General features: G+C 48.9%; 1 pseudogene; it reads left to right on the top strand.

Moving 5' to 3' along the window:
* Nucleotides 1–4,183: 4,183 nt before the first annotated feature.
* On the top strand, nt 4,184–11,360 carry LOC133442604 (uncharacterized; annotated as a pseudogene).
* Nucleotides 11,361–13,435: the final 2,075 nt, after the last annotated feature.

Raw genomic sequence — 13,435 nt, 5'->3', positions numbered from 1 at the left:
TGATGTCGTACTGAAAGGCGAGTCTTTTTCTCTTAAACAAAATTCCCTCATCCACTAGAATTGAAAGGCATTCTACGACGCCCCCAGACAAATCTGGCCCCTCGATCACTAACTCCTAGGTTAGTAACAAACAAAATTCCTTCATCACCTAGAATTGAAAGGCATTCTACGACGCCCCCAGACCTAGTCTGGCCCCTCGATCACTAACTCCTAGGTCAGTAATAAAACAGCCCAAGGTCCTCAGACCCTGGCTGGACCAGCCCTCCCCGGTTCCAAATACTTGGACTACCGGCCACATCAGCTGAATAGGCAGAGAGGAGACGTTAGCGCGCACCTTATTTCGGCCGTTTTCTTTCCAAAACTCACCCAAAAGAACAGCGAGGCGTTTCTGAAGCCACCGGGTTCGTTCGACCCCAGTCGGTGCGGGGACCTTCCCAACCCCCCTCCGGACGAGAGGCCCTCACTCGACCTTCACTTGATGGGGGAGTACGAGGTTGTTGCATGCTTAAAACACCTTCGATTCCGGAGGAGAGAAGGAAAAAATCCGGCACAGATGAGGTCCCTTCGTGGTCGCCAAATTGTGGTGGCAAAAATTGTTGTTCAAAAAGAATGTCAGGACACCTCAGCCGTCTTTCGAAGATTTAATGAAAAGAGGACAAACATTCAATTGAACGGAGCCACACAGTCCAACCGGTCACATGAACCGACAGTCCTGAGTGCGCTGAAGAAGATTAGGGACAGGTTATTTTATACTTTGGGAGCTGGAAAAGACAAAACATCACCCATCACCCTGGCAACCGTGTCATGATCTGTGTCAAAGGAACATGACCTCGCCATAGGAATGAAAACAGGCAACAGACAGTGTTATACCAAAATTTTCCATTACACTAGCTTCTCGGAATGCTCTGAAAACAGCAGAAAGAAATAAAGTCCGATTCGACAAAAAGGTGACTACTTCAGAACTGGATGTGGGTGACAGGGTCTTGGTCAGGAATGTGCGTATCCGTGGCAAACACAAACTTATGGACAAGTGGGAGGCTGACATCTATGTTGTGATCAAGCGGGCTGGAAAGCTTCCAGTCTACACTGTATGTCCGGAAACCAAAGACGGCCCTAAACGCACCCTGCATAGGGACCTTCTTCTTCCTTGCGGGTTCCTCCCTGTGACAACAGCAGAAGAACTCTCTCCGCCTACGCCTGTCAGCCGGCCACGCACACGTCGTCATTCAGCCAACTATGAACCTGACACTGCTGATCTAGACTTTTGTGATGACGAGACTTTCAACACTTGGGTCTCTAAAAGTCATTTTCAGCCGACAGCTAAGTTTACTGTGGGAGGGCATTTCGATGCTGAAGAGGAGATTAAGACCCCCAAAGCTGTCTACCCTGCCTCTCTATCATCCAAACTTTCATCACCGTCACCCTTGGGCCCTCCGCCCACAGCGGAGCATCTGCCTGAACCCATTACTGTGGAGGAAACCATCTTACCTGGATCTGTGGAGGAAAACATCTTACCTGGGTCTGTGGAGGAAACCATATTAGCTGGATCTGTGGAGGAAACCATCTTACCTGGATCTGTGGAGGAAAACAACTTACCTGGATCTGTGGAGGAAAACATCTTACCTGGATCTGTGGAGGAAAACAACTTACCTGGATCTGTGGAGGAAAACAACTTACCTGGATCTGTGGAGGAAAACATCTTACCTGGATCTGTGGAGGAAAACATCTTACCTGGATCTGTGGAGGAAAACAACTTATTTGACTCTGTGGAGAACTTTCCCACTGATACCCTACTCGACGAAAACCTACCTGAACATGAAGTGCCTGGAGAACTAGTATTGGACCCCGCTGACATGTCTACTGAACCTGTTACCAATCCAAGTGACACCCCTGAGACTGAAAGCTCCCTCAGACGTTCACAAAGAGACAGAAAACAACCAGAGAGGTTTCAGTACCATCAGTTAGGCCATCCTTTAATTAATATTGTACAGTCTCTTTTCCAAAGTTTGTCTTCAGCCTACGCTGAAGCCTTGAGTGACTGTAATGGGTCTAAGTCCTTTCCTACTTCAAAGATCCATGTAGTATAGCCTCTTAGCATGCAACGGGACGTGCATGGATTTAGAGGGGGAGGATGTAACCCAGGTGCTAAATGAGCAGTTATTTCATATTTATATTTTTTTATATATATTTGTTTGTATTTATAAACTCATTTCAAGCTCATTCAGACCCCGTCAGTGTGACGTCATGTGACTAGCGTTCAGCCAATCAGCTGAGCCGCTCCGCTATTTACAGGAAGCAGACGCTCTCATTGTGGATGAATGGGAGCTGATGCACGGAGCGGAGCGGCTGCAGGTTAGTAAACGGTTGCTGGCGTTTTCACAATAAAGTGTCATATTGCGGTTAACAGCCACTTTGTTGCCAACTGCAGATTGTCCACTGGCTGTCGGGAGGTTGTCGAAGTCTGAAACCTGTGAATACTTGATTGTCGATGTCAGAAACCTGTTGAATACTTGACTGCCTGAATTGGTGAGTTGTGTTTTAAGTTTAGTCATTTAGTTTTTTTTCCAAATGACTGAATGAACTTTAACACTTCCAGTAAGGCATGTTTTGTTTTGTTTGTTTAATTACCGGGTCTTTTGTTAAAATGTTTGTTTTATGTTGACGCAGCGTGTCAATCAGCTGATTGGTAACAGCTGATGCTGCGGTGAGGAACGCACATTCAGTGCGCAAGTACTGTTTAGTTTAAATGCTTGAACTATTTAATCAGTACATTTATGGATGATAAGATGACCAGCAAATTATTTTCTGTGTTAATGATAACCTGTAATAAGAGCTCTGGCCTTATGTTTGACCAGGCCAGGTTTTGTGATCCCGGATGGTGAGCTATTCCAGAATCCAGTGATCAGGAGTCCACGTGGAGGAACCAGGAATCATACTCAACAGTAATTGTGTCTGCCACAGCGGTAGGCCACTGCAGCAAAACCCCCCCCCCCATTCATCTCTTCTGCCCCATTCACTCAACCAAACGCTTGGACCCAGCACCCAGATTGACTAATTGACTGACTGACTGACTGCTTTGACCGGTGCTGAGGACCAGAACTGTGAAGAACGGAACTGTGAAGAACAGTGAACTTTATTTTTGAGTGGGGAACCCACATTAATTTGTTTACGTTTTGGAGGGTTGTTTTGTTGTTTTTGGGATGGTTTTGAGTTGTTGTATTTTCTTTATTTCCACACTTGAGTAAACAGTGTGGAACAGAACAGAATTGAAACTAATGGTGCACCTGACATAAGCTAACTAAGCTGAAGTCATTGTTTATATTTTTTTGTTAATTTGAATTTCAATTACTTGAAGAAAGTTTATTTTTTACGTGGCCATATTTATTTTTCAACGTTTGAGTAATTTAATTTGTGTTTTTTCTAATACACGGTACCTAAACTGAAGCCATCTGCCTCTGTGTCATTCATTGTGCATCATACGTGTTCTCCTCGGCTGAATCTAGTCTTCTGAGGTTACTAGCCTACCTCTAGCTATTTGCTACATTTTTATTTCAGTAGTTACAGCCAAATATATGCTACATAAAGCACTTTGAATGACCTTGTGTTGAACTGTGCTGTACAAATAAACTTGCCTTGCCTTACATGCTAACCACCTGCTGAAAGTCACGTGAAGATCCAAACATCCATCTGCAGTCCCAGCTGGGGAATGTTTTTTTTTTCACCTAACCATATTTGTTGCCGAAACACCCAGTGAGTCCAGGATACAACACTGATGATGTGTCCAAGATTGTGCATCAGCAGATGTATTGTTAACTGAAACCTCTGGGAGCACCAGTGACGACCAGGAATAGACTGGGTGACGACCACGAAAAGGGTGGTGACATCTGGAGAGACAGAGGACGGCCGGAGAGACGGCAAACCGGGGTGGGGAGGGTTGGCAGCCCAAGCCCATTCTTCTGAGAGGAAGAACCCAAAGCAAGCTACAGACTCGACAAAGGAAAAATACCCCCAGGGGTGCCCGAGAGGGGGGGAGGACGAGCACCCCAACAGGACGGATTTAAGAACGACGACCCAGGACAATGGAATAACGACAATGACAGTTCAATGCATCTGCGGCAAAACCTGCAAGAACCAGCGGGGTTTAAGAATACATCAAGGCAGAATGAAATGTTTGTCAGCGGCAATGTCGGCACAACGCACAGAAGTCACTTCTGGTCAGACACAGGAGGAGCCAGGCCCGGAGGCAACCCACAGTGCCCAGAGCCTCCTAGTGTCGCCTGTACCCGCTGCTAACAATTCACATGCCACCCTAAGCCCCCAAGAATCAACAGCATCATCTCCCAACAACCCACAGAGCCTCCAGAGCCAGCAAGCTCCAACCATTACAACTGGCTCTGCGCCTTCGGCCAGACCAAGGATCCAGTGGCCCCAATCCTCAAAGAGAACCGAGTGGCAGCAGTTTGATGAGGATGTAGATCGGATCCTGGAAGTGACAGCCAAAGGGGATGTAGACCGTCGGCTTGAAACGATGACCACCGTCATAGTTAACATGGCGGCTGAGCGCTTTGGAACAGAGGCACCCAAGCCCACGCCATTGGCCTATGCTCCAAACCACAGAGCAAGGAGAATCCAGAGCTGAAGCTGCTAAAGAGGCAGTACAAGACAGCAGGGGAAGTTGAAAGAGCTGGCCTAGCGGATCTGAGAGCAATTCTAAGGAAGCAACTCCTGACCCTGTGGAGGGCGGAGTTCCACAGGAGGACAATGCCACCAGAGCCTACCTTGGAGTTCAACCTCAAAGAACCCTGCCTTAGTGAAGTGGAGGAAGTGGTGCGGAGAGCACGGTCAAGCTCAGCACCAGGTCCAAGCGGAGTGCCGTATAAGGCATATAAGAACTGCCCAAAGCTACGACATCAGCTTTGGAGGGCTCTGAAGGTGATATGGAGGAGAGGGAAGATCGCCCAGTCAAGGAGGTATGCTGACGGAGTGTACATACCAAAAGACGAGAAGTCTCAGAACATCGACCAGTTTCGTGTCATCTCCTTGCTCAGTGTGGAGAGCAAAATCTTCTTCAGCATCGTAGCTAAGAGACTCTCCAACTCCCTGTTGAGCAACAAGTACATCGACACGTCAGTGCAAAACGGAGGAATACCAGGAGTTCCTGGTTGCCTAGAACACACAGGCGTGGTAACCCAACTCATCAGCGAGGCGAGAGAAGGCAGAGGGGATCTTGCGGTGCTATGGCTGGATCTCACCAACGCCTATGGGTCGATACCCCACAAGCTGGTTGAAGTGGCACTGGAGAAACACCATGTTCCCCAGAAGGTGAAACACCTCATTCTGGACTACTACAGCAAGTTCAGCTTGAGAGTCTCCTCTGGCGAGATGACATCTGACTGGCACCAGCTGGAAGTTGGCATAATTACTGGGTGCACGATCTCAGTAAGCCTCTTTGCGCTGGCAATGAACATGCTGGTCGAGGCAGCCGAACCAGAATGCAGAGGTCCCCTCAGCAAGTCTGGAGTGAGGCAACCTCCCATCAGAGCCTTCATGGATGACCTCACGGTGACAACAACAGCTGTACCAGGAGCTAAGGTGGATCCTCCAGGGGTTGGAGCGCGTCATGTCGTGGGCACGCATGAGCTTCAAACCGGCAAAGTCCCGGTCCTTGGTTCTGAAGAAGGGGAAGGTCACGGACAGATTCCGCTTCAGCCTGGGAATACATCAGATCCCATCAGTCACTGAGAGGCCAGTGAAGAGCCTTGGAAAGGTCTTCAACTGCAGCCTGAAGGATGCCGATTCCATCAAGGCAACCAGTGCTGACCTGGAAGGCTGGTTAAGGACAGTGGACAAGTCTGGGCTCCCTGGAAGATTCAAGGCCTGGGTCTACCAGCATGGGATCCTCCCAAGAATTCTCTGGCCTCTCCTCATCTACGAGGTCCCCATGACTGTGGTGGAAGGATTTGAGCAGAAGGTGAGCAGCTACCTGCGAAGGTGGCTGGGATTACCGCGCAGCCTAAGTAGCATTGGGCTGTATGGGAACACCAACAAGCTCAGGCTCCCTTTCAGTTCAGTAAGAGAGGAGTTCATCGTGGCACGGGCACGGGGACACCTGCAGTACTCTGGATCCAGAGATGCCAAAGTGTCCGGGGCAGGGATCGTTGTGAGGACAGGGAGAAAGTGGAGGGCAGCCGATGAGGTCCAGCAAGCAGAGTCACGACTGAAGCACAGGGCCATCCTGGTTTGAGGTGTGTTGGCGGGCTTGGCTCGCAGGGTGTAGTGATGCGTCTAGTGCAGCATGCTAGAGAGACGTTGCATGTAGGGATGCATGTGACCACCCTCCCTTAGTTCCTGCCGCTGACCAACCCAGTCTGGGTAAAGGGAGCCGAGTGCGTAAGCCTCCCGAGGTCAGTACATAGCCTCTCCTTCACCAAGACCCCTCCCTTGCCTCCTCGTGGCAGCACACGGTAACTGGAGTCTCGCGACTCCAGGCTAAAAGGTAGGGGATCGACCCGCTGCCTTGTGGGTAAGTCCAGGAATACAAAGGCTAGGGGAGCACACCCTGAGAGAAAAGCACTGTGACGGAGGCACACATAGGCGGGCCACGACAGACAGGGGTTCCGGCAGCTTCCTGCAGTCATGGAGAGGTGCTGGTTGTCCTGGGTTTTCCCCCTTGCCACTAGGTCCCATCTCTCTGTGGTGAAGACAGTGCGACTGGGAATTGTGCATCCCCAGTGGCACTCTAAACAAATCCTTGCACAGGTCTCTACTTCTGACCTGGTGGATCCAGAACAGCAATGGATTCTGAACTCAAAGTCTGGCGGCGCCAGGATATCTGATGACGGGGGCAGGTTAGGATGAAACTGGGAGCCTCTAGTTAGATGCCTGCACGTCAGCGATACAGGGCTATAATGGTCGCTATCAGCTGGGATCTGAGTGGCAGCTGATTTCGGCAGACCCCTGTATGTCTGAGCAGCCCTATTTAGGAGCCACACTGCTCACCCCAAGTCTGGGGGAAGGCCTAGAAAAGGTGGCCTAAACATTGCCCACTCTACACTTCCCGGGTAGGATACCGCACCTACCGGGACATTCCAACACTGCGGTCGAAAAACAATAAAGAAAAAAGTTCCCCTGAAATTGGCTACATGGAATATCAGAACCCTTCTGGACAACAACCCTGACAGGCCACAGAGAAGGACTGCGCTTGTTGCCTCTGAGCTCAGACGCTATGGCATTGACATCGCTGCCTTGAGTGAGACCAGACTTCTGGACGAGGGATCCCTGATCGAAGAGGGCCAGGGATATACCTTTTTCTGGAAGGGATACCCTACAGGAGGTCCGCATCACCATGGTGTCGGTCTTGCCATAAAAAACAGCCTGCTACCCAGTCTCACTGAAACACCTACCGGCATAAGTGAAAGACTTATGTCTGTCCGTATTCCCCTGGCAAAACAACGCTTTGCGACTCTTCTCAGCGCATATGCGCCAACTCTACCATCTGAGAATGAGGCAAAGGACAGCTTCTACCAGGAACTAGATGAGGCCCTACAGCGCATCCCCAGCAGTGACAAAATCCTTCTGCTTGGTGATTTTAATGCCAGGGTAGGGAAAAACCACCTCATATGGAAAGGAGTGATTGGGAGGCATGGCATCGGGAAGGTCAACGGCAATGGCATGAGATTACTCAGTCTCTGTGCAGAGCATGACCTGACAGTCACCAACACAATCTTCCAACAAAAAAATAAATACAAGGCTTCCTGGATGCACCCACGCTCCAAGCAATGGCATCTGCTGGATTACATCATCGTGAGGCGTAAGGACATCAAGGACGTGCATATCACCCGTGCAATGCGAGGTGCTGACTGCTGGACTGATCACCGCATGATCATCTCCAAGCTGCGAGTGACAGTACGACCCCCTGTTCGTCTCCGTAAAGCTGGCAAGAAGAGGTTGGACTGTGCCCGACTTGAAGAAGCCGAGGCCCGGAACAGCCTGCGATCTTCCATTGCAGGGAAGCTGCAGGAAATCGACTCCTTCCTGACCCCTGAAGGCAGTATGGATGACAGCTGGACCCGTCTGAGCTCGAAGCTTTACGAGGCCGCAGCTGAGTCTATTGGTTACCGCCGGAGGAGGCATCAGGACTGGTTCGATGAAAACTCAGAATCAATCAAAAGCATACTGGACACCATGCACAAGGCACATAATGCAGTCTTGAACAACCCTACATCTGGCAGGCTAAAGCAGCAGTGGAGAACATCTAGGAAAGAGGTGCAGTCCGTTCTACGGAAACTGAAGAATGACTGGTGGACTGACAAGGCTCAAGAAATCGAACATTTTGCAGTGAAGAACGACATGCACAACTTTTACAATGCTGTAAAAACCATCCATGGCCCCAGGAACTCCTCTCTCTCTCCCGTGAAGTCTGCTGATGGCTCAACGCTCATAAAGGACCAGAAGCAAGTTGTGGATAGATGGGCTGAACACTTCCAGACACTCTTAAACCAACCTGCCACTCCAGATCTGGCAGTGCTGGATGAGCTGCCCAGCTACCCAACCATTGAAGAACTGGACCAAACACCAACCTTCTCTGAAGTCCGGACTGCAGTTAGGTCACTGAAGAACAACAAGACCCCTGGCCCTGATGGCATCCCTGCAGAGATCCTCAAACAGGGAGGCTATTTCTGCACCAGAGCAATCTCCCACTACATCGCTGGCGTATGGAAGCATGGAGCGGTCCCCCAACAATGGCGGGACGCAAATGTTGTGACCATATACAAAGGGAAAGGTGAGAAGTCTGTCTGCGGAAATAGTAGGGGAATATCCCTCCTGTCTGTCGCTGGCAAGGTCCTTGCCAAAGTGATGCTATCAAGACTCATAAGGAGCATAACGGAACACCTATTGCCCGAGTCTCAATGTGGCTTCAGGAAAAACCGCAGCACTGTGGACATGATTTTTACAACTCGCCAACTACAAGAGAAGTGTAGAGAGCAACACCAAGACCTACACATGGCTTTTGTGGATCTATCGAAGGCTTTTGATACGGTCAACAGAGACCTGCTCTGGGCGATCCTTCTCAGGGTTGGTTGCCCGAAGAAGTTTGTAAACATCCTGCAAAGTTTTCACAAGGGGATGATGGCTCAGGTGACAACAGGAGGACAGGAGTCAAGGCCTTTCAAGGTATGCACTGGTGTTAGGCAAGGATGTGTACTTGCACCAGTACTATTCAACATCTTCCTCATGTGCGTCACCTGGCTGCTGCACAAGGAGGTTGAAGGAAGCGGTGGTGTGTTGGTGGACTACAGGTTGGACGGGAACCTATTTAACATCAGAAGGCTGCAGGCTGCTACCAAGGTCAAAACTGTCAACATAGTGGAGCTACAGTATGCAGACGATTGTGCCTTCGTGGCACATACATCGGAGGCTCTGCAGGCAACACTAACAGCTGCTGTAAAGGCCTATAGCAGACTAGGTCTCACTGTGAACACTGTGAAGACGGAGGTACTCTGCCAGTGGAACTCCCCTCCCCCAACTCGACCACCATCACCTGTCTTTAACATTGATGACAAGCCTCTTGCAGTAGTCCCAGACTTTAAATACCTTGGGAGCATCCTATCCGAAAACTGCAGCATGGACAATGATGTTCAAAACCGAATAAGATCTGCCTCAGCCTCCTTTGGTAGACTCCGTAAGAGGGTGTATATGAACAAAGACCTCAACATTCACACCAAAGTAGCAGTCTACCAAGCCATTTGTGTCTCCACACTCCTGTACGGCTGTGAAGCCTGGACCCTGTATCGCCGACATGTACAACAGCTGGAGAACTTCCACATCAAGTGTCTCCAACGCATCCTTGGGCTCACATGGCGTGATCGCGTACCACACACAGAAGTGCTGAGCAGAACTGGTACCAAGAGCATGGAGGCCACATTTCTCCAACACCAATTACGATGGGCTGGCCACACCATCAGAATGCCAGATGACAGACTCCCACGCCAATTGCTGTACGGTCAACTACATCATGGCCAACGATCTGCAGGAGGGCAAAAGCGGAGATACAAGGACCAGCTCAAGACAACACTCAAGAAGTGTGGAATACAGCACACACAGCTGGAAAGGTCTGCCTTGGATCGTCCTCTCTGGAGGCAACTCTGCCTTTCTGGGCTTCAACGTTTTGAAGAGGAGAGGAGTGCAGCGAGAGAAAGGAAACGCCAGAAGAGGAAGATAGTCCCTGCAGCCAAGACCAGCACAACAAACACTAACCTCACATGCCCCCACTGCAATAGAACATGTGGCTCTCGCATTGGACTTTTCAGTCACCTCAGAACCCACCAACAGAAGAAGTAGAAGTCATCATCGGACACGATGGACTACCATAAGCAACAGGGCCATCCTGGGAACAGTGGCGCAAGGCAGAGCCGGACTGGGGAGACAACCAGCAACCCGCTTCGACCGTGCCAGCGGAAGAGAGAGGCAGAGGTTGGTGCAGGAGGAGGTGCGAGCTTCAGTCGAGGAGGAGAGAACCAGCAGAGCAGTGGCCATGCGGCAGCAGGGTGCCTGGATGAAGTGGGAACAGGCGATGGAGCGGAGCGTCACCTGGAAGGACATCTGGTGGTGGAATCCCCAAAGGATCAAGTTCTTGATCTAGGGGGTTTACAATGTCCTCCTAAGCCCATCCAACCTGTGCATATGGGCTAAAATAGAAACACCTGCTTGCCCCCTGTGTTCCAAAACAGGGACATTGGAACACATCCTGAGCAGCTGCTCCAAGGCGCTGGGTGAGGGCCGGTATCGATGGAGGCACGACCAGGTCCTCAAGTCCATCGCTGAAGCAATCAGCAAGGGGATAGAGGGAAGCCGATACACCCAAGCCACAGCTAAGGCCATCCGCTTTGTCAGGGAAGGACAAAGGCCGGAGAAAACACAGAGAAACTGCTCTACTGGTTTGCTCTGCACGGCCCGAGACTGGGTGATGACAGTTGACCTGGAAAGACAACTGAAGATTCCACCACACATCACCCGGTCAAGATTGAGACCTGACATCATATTGGTCTCAGAGGCAACAAACCAACTCGTCTTGTTGGAGCTGACGGTTCCCTGGGAGGAGAGGATGGAGGAGGCCCATGAACGAAAGAGGGAGAAGTACCAGGAGCTGGTGGAGGACTGTCGGAGAAACGGGTGGAAGACCAAGTTAATGCCAGTGGAGGTGGGCAGTCGGGGGTTTGCCAGCCACTCCCTGAGCAAAGCCTACAGCGCACTAGGCATAACGGGTGCCAAACCGTAGAAGGGCCATAAGTAACAACGTGGAGGCAGCAGAAAAAGCCTCCAGATGGCTCTGGTTGAGGAGGGGGGAGCAGTGGTTGTAGTGGGGTAGCATGCCACTTGGACACAGGCCGAGACTTGATCACCTCGGCCGGGTCGCCTGGATGAGAGTGTCTGTTGCAAGACCCGAAACACCCAGTGAGTCCAGGATACAACACTGATGATGTGTCCAAGATTGTGCATCAGCAGATGTATTGTTAACCGTGTTTTCAGATTTATCACATAATCAGATCGCTTCTGGTTGCAGTTACTGCAGAACCCAGTTAAGTCCTAGATATTCAAATTACACGTGGAAAAACATTAGAACTTTGACAACAACATGTCTGGATTATCTGCAGACCCTCTGATTCAATTATTGGGATTTTTAATGACGTTTCAAACTATATGATCTTGGGCTGGCTCTGCAAATATAGTCCAGGACCAACGGGAGATTGTTTGAAATCTACTCACTATATTCCAGAGTTAACTTACACAATGTTTTTCTATAAATGAAATGTTTCATGTTTGTGAAATAAAACACAAACATTCACTCAAGAGCATGGCCAGAGTGTTGGCTTTTTATGATGAAACAATAAAGGTGAACTTTACATGTGAGTGGTCGCTGTTACCACGTTGAAACATGTGTGGGTAGATTGAGCTCTAGCGCTCTCTGCTGGTTGAAAAAGCTTACAGCACCTGGTATTCCCAGGCGGTCTCCCATCCAAGTACTAACCAGTCCCGACCCTGCTTAGCTTCCGAGATCAGACGAGATTGGGCGCATTTTTTTAATATCTTTTATTATGAAAATATACTTTACATTAAAAAATGTTCTTGTATTATTGTTTTTAAACAAAACTTTCCATTCTTCGATCTCAGTCCCAATCAAGACATTACTTTTCAAAGTAATGTAAAAAAAAAGAGCTATATAACTTTCAAATCTCCAAATAAATTTCCATCTGCACACAGTCATGTTCAAAGCAGAAACTATAAAATACTTCCAAAGTGAAAAAAAGGCAGATTCTAATACTGTTAGCAGATCCCGAAGCAAACTTAGAAATGGAGCATCAGCCTGTCTCCTGCCGTTACTTCAACTAAAGTATTCCCTTCAACAAACATATCAATGAACTAATTTTTTAATTTCATTTCAGGTCATGTTTCAAAATCAGATGTAAATCCTTTTTCAACACAGATTTAAAATATTAGCCACACATCCACCATCCTCCCTTCAAAATGAGCAGAGTTTCTCCTGAGTTTGACCACTAATCTGGCATGGCTTAATACAAAGTCAAGCAGGTTGGTGTTGATCTTTTTATTTCTAATACCGGTACTGAACCAGAACATTCCCTCCCAATTAAATCGGTGAATGTAATGACGTCCCCAGTGTTTGATCAGAGTGTGTTTTAACCTTTCAAAGAGGTCAGACAAGTACAGTCCTGAAACAAATGAAATTAAAGCTGCAAGCAGCGATGAACGGGCCCTCGCATGTGTAATTATCACCAATGACGGTCAAGCACTCAAACCCGAGTCCGATGACACCACCATGACTCTCTAAGTCAAACCATTCAAAAGTTATGGCAGAAAATAGGGAATATCAAATATCCACCAATCAGATGAAGATAATCATCGCCACGGTAACGCTCTTGACTGAGAAAAGTAATGCACATCGTCGCAGGATGGAGACGCATATTTTGATGTATAACACACCTGGGTGCACTTTACGGTTCGGGCGAAGAAGTGGCCGAAGAAATGGCATAAATTCCGCCAAAATTACCGACTTCCTGTTGGGTTTGGGCCATGGCGCCTAGAGACTTTTCTTTAAGTTGCGACATGATACAGGTGTGTACCGATTTTCGTTCATGTACGTCAAACCGTATTGTGGGGCTTGAGGCACAAAGTTTTCTAGGGGGCGCTGTTGAGCCATTAGGCCACGCCCATTAATGCAAAACATTAAATATCACATTTTTTGCCAGGACTGGCTGGCGTGCAATATTTGGTGACTTTTGGGGCACGTTTAGGGGGAAAAAGGCCCTCATTTCGCCGGAAGAAAAACGAGGGAAAAAAAATCCTACAGATACAATAGAGCCTTCGCACTGTCAGTGCTTGGGCCCTAAAAACAACAGTAATTATAGTAACACTATCA

Source organism: Cololabis saira, chromosome 4 (genome assembly GCF_033807715.1).
Source record: "Cololabis saira isolate AMF1-May2022 chromosome 4, fColSai1.1, whole genome shotgun sequence".
NCBI lineage: Eukaryota > Metazoa > Chordata > Actinopteri > Beloniformes > Belonidae > Cololabis > Cololabis saira.
This window is presented reverse-complemented; position numbering and strand designations above follow the sequence as displayed.